Genomic DNA, 6,000 nt, shown 5'->3' with positions numbered 1-6,000 from the left:
ATTTTAAAGTTTTATTAAAGACGAATATAATTGCACCGTAGCGTGTTTAGCACAGGCATATTACTAGTATTGTGTTAACGACCAAATTTGGTAAGATATGAACCAGGTTCGGTATTGGGATCAAAGCAGATTCGGCAAAGAGTTAGATTCGGGGAACAGAGTATACATCGGTGCGAAGGCATCGGCTGGAGTATGCAGAAGACAGCCAATACAGCCGATTCTGATGAAGATGGACCCAAAGTTCTTTCTAGAATCAATTCACATGCTTCACAGGGATTGCCACGATGGAGATAATCTCTGAGGAAGGCAATTGTATCTATTAATTAGGATATTTTTTATAATTTCCTTAGAGATATGTTTGGGCAAAAGTCTGTCGCAAAGACTTATAGTATCTTAGAGTTTGTTAGAGATAGAAGTCGTGTCCGGCAAGGACATATTTTGTAATCTCGGGTATAAATATGACCCGAACCCATGTAACCAAATAACACACCTTCAATAACACTTTCGGCGCATCGCCACCCTTTTACTTTCGTTCTATTTCGACGAGTTCTTGCTTTCGGGTTGAACTGCATCGATTTCGATCTTTAACTAGAGGTAAACTTGTCATGGCGGCTTGCGTTCTCGGGATTAGTGCTTCCATCTTTATGACACTCTAATCTTGTTTATGTAATTCATCGAGTTATCATATATGCTTTATATTCTTTGTTGGTTTCACTATATAACTTGCCATCGGCCGGTTTTAACTGTTAGAAAATAGCCGATAGAGTTAGATCTTGTCATTAACCTAGATTATATCGTTTATCTACCATCTTTTATAGGTTTTCATTAACTTGTTTAGATCTCGTGGTTATCTTTATGCTTGATGCTACATCGGTTGAGTTCGATCTATTAAGTTCTATCTATAACTGCGATATCTAGCTTGTTTTATGATTATCAGTAGAGATTGTATCGGGGTTTTAGCTGATCTTACTTGATTTAGCTACCTTTTACCATATATGCTCGATTGTTATGCTAAATCTGCCCTTTATACTAAAATCTCATTGTATTAAAGTATATTAAGCTTCTTGTTTGATGTATTTTATTGTCTTTCGATATCTTAATATAAAGTGGTATCGGAGTACTAGTCGAGACATGCTAGATCTATCTGATCGGCTATGTTATAAATGTCTATATAATCATTGCTTTGATATATATTTCGACTCAAGTGATTTATACTGTCTCGGCATGGTGACCAATCTATCCTAATCACTTAGTGGCGTTAATATCTACAGCCGATCGAGTAGATTTAGTTATCTTATTTATTCACAACTGCCGATTGATTCCAATATGACATCGGCTCGCAGATAAATGATACGTCATCGGCTTCTAGCCGATCGGCTATCGTTTAAGGACTTAATCTTGGTTTTCTTATCTTTCTTGTTGTTTGCAGGATCAAATCAACTGGCACGCTCACGAAGCTAAAGGCAAGATTTTGGACCTACACTGAAGTTAAGTAGATCTTCTAGGCCAGTGTGTGTTTTTCGCATCAACATATTGATAGGGTAAGAAGGTATTACTTATAGAGGGGTTCTAATGTGCACTCTAACCGAAAATCCTTCGCTGTATCGGACAAGGTTTGCAAACCAAAAAAATAAGGGTGGCTTGGGGGTTATAAACCTTTCTATACAGAATCAGGCACTTCTCTTGAAATACCTAGACAAGTTCTATAATAGGAAAAATCTACCTTGGGTTAATTTAATTTGGAACTCTTATTATGGGAATGGAGTACCCCATTTGAGCAATCTCAAAGGTTACTTTTGGTGGAAAGATGTTTGCAAACTGATGGATCTTTTCATGGGCATTGCTAGATGTATGGTGGGTAATAGTGTCGCTTGCTATTTTTGGGAAGACGTTTGAGTGATAAGCCTCCTTTGTCTTTCCATATGTAAAGATTATTCTCTTATGCTGCTAATAATGCGAAGATATCAGCCATAAATTTTTGATTTCGAGGAAAATTTTCATATGCCTCTTTTTGCGCAAGCTTTTCAGGAGTTGCAACCCTTGTTTACTCTTTTGGAGAGTATCAATCTTTCTCAGGATAATGATGTTTGGGTTTACATTTGGGGTAATCTGAAATATTCTTCTCAGAAATATGCCCTTAACTTCAGAGCTTTGCAACCACCTTCTCATTTCCTTTGGTTATGGAAGTGCAAAGCTACTTCGAAAGTTAAAGTCTTTGGTTGGTTGCTGCTGATGAAAAGACTGAATACCTAGATCACAAACATTGTGCGCCACCCAATTCCAATCTTAATTGTGTTCTTTGTTCTGCTCATATTCTAGAAGATCTGTTGCATTTATTCTTCCAATGCCCTTTTGCTCAATCCTACTGGGCTATATATGCTGGGTATCTCTTGTTCTTCCAATGCCCTTTTGCTCAATCCTATTGGGCTATGCTGGGTATCTCTTGGGACACTACCCTAAGCTTCAGTTCTATGTTTCTGCATACGAAAAGATAGTTACCAAGGCAAGTGTTTCATGGAGAATATGGGGCTTGAAATATCTGGAAGCAGAAGAATAGTTTCATTTTTGACCAAAAAAATCCCCTCTTTGGTGTCTTGGAGGCAGCTGATCTCCTTCTGCTGTTTCGTTTTACTGAGAGAGACAACGATGGAGGCAGCTATTTAAGGGTGATCTTCTTCTTTTGCTGAGACAAAGATGCAGTTATCAATTGGATTGCTGTGTTGTAACTTTGTTTTTTACCTCTCTTTTTATGAATAAAATTTATTAACAGTGGGGCCCCCCTGTTGTATTTCTTTTTATAAAAAAAGGAGAGGAAATTATAGTGTTGTTATACTTTAATTATGCAATGTCTAAACTTTGTACCGTGCATCATGTAATAGGTAAGAAATGCTTGATTGATGCTAATTTAGTGTTAATCATCTGTTTGTTTGCAAAATTATGGGAAATAAAGTCTGAATTAGTTTCATCGATTAACCATGTCATAGTGTGCCTAATCTTGTCTTTGGGTAAGTATCCTGTGGTGGAAAAAATCCGACAGATTTCTGTCGAAAGTTATTTAGACAGTACGTCTGGGCGGTTCCAGAATGGACAGAGAGGTAAATTAAGCAGTGACCGGACCAGACGCGTCACTTGATGGCGTCCTTGAGGGTGTTGCCGATGTCGATGACGAAGCGGTACCTGACGTCGGCCTTGGCGAGGCGCTCCATGGCCGTACGTTGGGTTCGCATCCTCTGTCGTAGGGGGAGAAAGGCAGAGACGCACAGTGAAATATGAGGAAAGCTACAGTGTTGTGCTGTAGCTATAAAAAAAGGGTAGAAACAGTGGTGAATATATTTTATTATTTTTAAGGTTAGTGTAGCGATTGATCTGGTGCACCCAAACTTAATCCGACGGCTATAAAATACTCAACGGCATGAGCACGTTTGATATGTCGCCGATGCTGATCAGGGTGATTATTGCGAGGATGCGGACTTGTGGCTGCAATCAAAGTATCAAACCAACGGCGCCGGGTACGGATGGATTTGATGCGTGGCGGCCTGCTTCTTCCATTATGCGGGGTGAACCAAGATACATCACTGAAAATGAGATTTACAAGGAAACAGGTGTATGATCAGTCTAGATAGAAAGGTTCAGTTTCTGTTCCAGCAAATAACGAATTGGACCACGCATTAATTTGTTCAAGGGTTCACCTTATCGTGTGGGCCAGGGTTACCGCATGCCGTAGCGTGATAACTGTAAAAAACCGTGCAAAAACCGCATTAAAAAATTTGAATTCAAATTCTTGGCAGTATCACGGTTTTGCCGTGGTTACTACGTGGTTTGCTGCGATAACCGTGGTATTTGTGTGGTTATCGCAAACTGTGTACAAGAAAAAATGAAAATAAAATACAACTAGGAAAAAAATCAAAATTACTGTTAAATGTGTGTAGAAATTGGAAGAATATGTGTAGAAATGAAGAGATTTTCTCCCTGAAATGGGCTTTAATGGGCCGCATGAACAGTTAGAGATCAAGCCCATTCCATCTCTTCTTTCTTCTAATTTATTATGGACTTTGGGTTTAGCCCTCAAATATGAATTTATCTTACTCTTTTCCAAAAATTTTCTTCACCATATGCAAATACTATTCAAGAACTACATCCATTATTTTTTTTTCTTTTTTTACTTTTTCGGAAATTTTGAATTTGTTTAAAATTCCTTAAACCCTAACCACCAATAACCAATCCCCCCCCCCTCGCGGTAACCGCGATTACCGCGCGATAAAGCGAACCTTGATTTGTTCTCGGAATGAATACTAGTGCAACCTTGCAGTTTACTATTTCGGTTTACATAAATCTACCGGGGCCAGGACACTGAAATTTTCAAAATTGCGAAATATTTCAAATGGAAAAATAAATTTCTAGAAAAAACAACGTGCCTCACAGCTTTCAATCGATCCGCACCCTTCCCAATCTCCCGTCCCCTTTTTTCCCCAGTCCTCTTAGGCCTTGTTCTTCCCCCAGTTTTCCCAAGTCACCTCTCTTGTTTTCTCCCTACACGCTTTTCAAACTGCTAAACGGTATGTTTTTTTTAAAAAAAATTATATGAAAGTTGTTTTAAAAAATCACATTAATCCATTTAAAAAAATTAGTTAGTACTTAATTAATTATTCAATAATGCGTGTTTCATTTTGCGTGTCGGAAAGGAGGGGTTCAACCTCTCCTCCCAAACGAAGCCTTATTATAGTTCTTTTACTACTACCTAATCATGTTCTGTATATATGCAGTATGGTATCCCTCCCCAAACCACACCGCTGTAATTTAATTCCGAATCTCAAAACACTGAGTAGAGCCGGGCGCCGTGACCATGGAAGGAGGCATTCCCCTTCCCCTCTACTTGTGCCAGTGACCGCGGGAGAAGTGAGAGGCCAAGCTGGAGGACACCGCACACTACAGCTGTCGGAAAATACTAAAACCAGCACCCATAGTGATTTTCCACCTCAAGGGATGAAAAAATATAGATCCGATACCTTCAAACGACTATAGAGGCTGATCTTAGAGTAAAACCGGCACTAATACTATATGTGCTGGTATTTAAAAAACCAACACCTTTAATATACTATATGTATCGGTTAATTAAAAACTGGTACCTATAGTATATTATAGTTGCCGGTTTTAGAAAAACCGACTCCATAAAAATCAAGCTAGGCCAAGCCAACCGAGTGGGAGCAAGAGTAGTACTTTTTAGACAACGAGATGGGCCCACACCCACGAGGAGGAGAGGATAAGGCTCTCCTCCTCCTCCTCCTCTCTCTCTCGATCCATCTATAGCCACAACTCCCCTCTCTCTCTTGATCCACTCCTGACCACCACTGCCCCCCTCTCACTCGTTACCAACTGCCTTGTCATCTCATCACTGATAGTCTTGTTGTCTCCGTCATCCTCGAGACCGACGCGGTGCCGTGAAACACCGACGCGGGACCACCTCGGTGCCGTGAAACAACGACGCGGGACCACCTCGATGCTGTGCAATGGCTACGCGGGACCATATTGGTTCCGTTCTTTCATGCCGCGGGACCGTTTTGATGCGGCACGGTCCTGCTCACTACCACGCTACCGCTCTCCCTAGCTGCGGGTGCGAGGCGGTGCCGCACTTCCGTGTCGCGAAAACGGTGCCACTCGTCCGTCCTACGCGACCACAGGTCCTTCGTGTCCACTCTCCCGCGTCTCATTTTTTTTACTTTCGGTGCTATCAACGAAACCATTGTTTCCTTTTCTTTTCTCTCCACCTATCGTGTCGGCGACTTTTTTTCGGTTTTAGATTTTTTTAAAAAAATATTTACAGAAATAATCTATCGGCCAAAAAAATTACAAAAATAGACCCTACCGCCCACCTCTGGGGCGGCAAGCTGACGTGGCAAACGGGGGAGGAACGGGCAGTGACGGAGGGAGGGTTTTTTTGCAGGAAAACCCTTGCCGCCCTCTGGTGGGGCGGCAAGGGGCCCGAATGCAAAAAAGACAGTC

Source organism: Oryza sativa, chromosome 8, assembly GCF_034140825.1.
Source record: "Oryza sativa Japonica Group chromosome 8, ASM3414082v1".
NCBI lineage: Eukaryota > Viridiplantae > Streptophyta > Magnoliopsida > Poales > Poaceae > Oryza > Oryza sativa.
The sequence above is the reverse complement of the archived record's forward strand: the minus strand, read 5'-3'. Positions refer to the sequence as shown.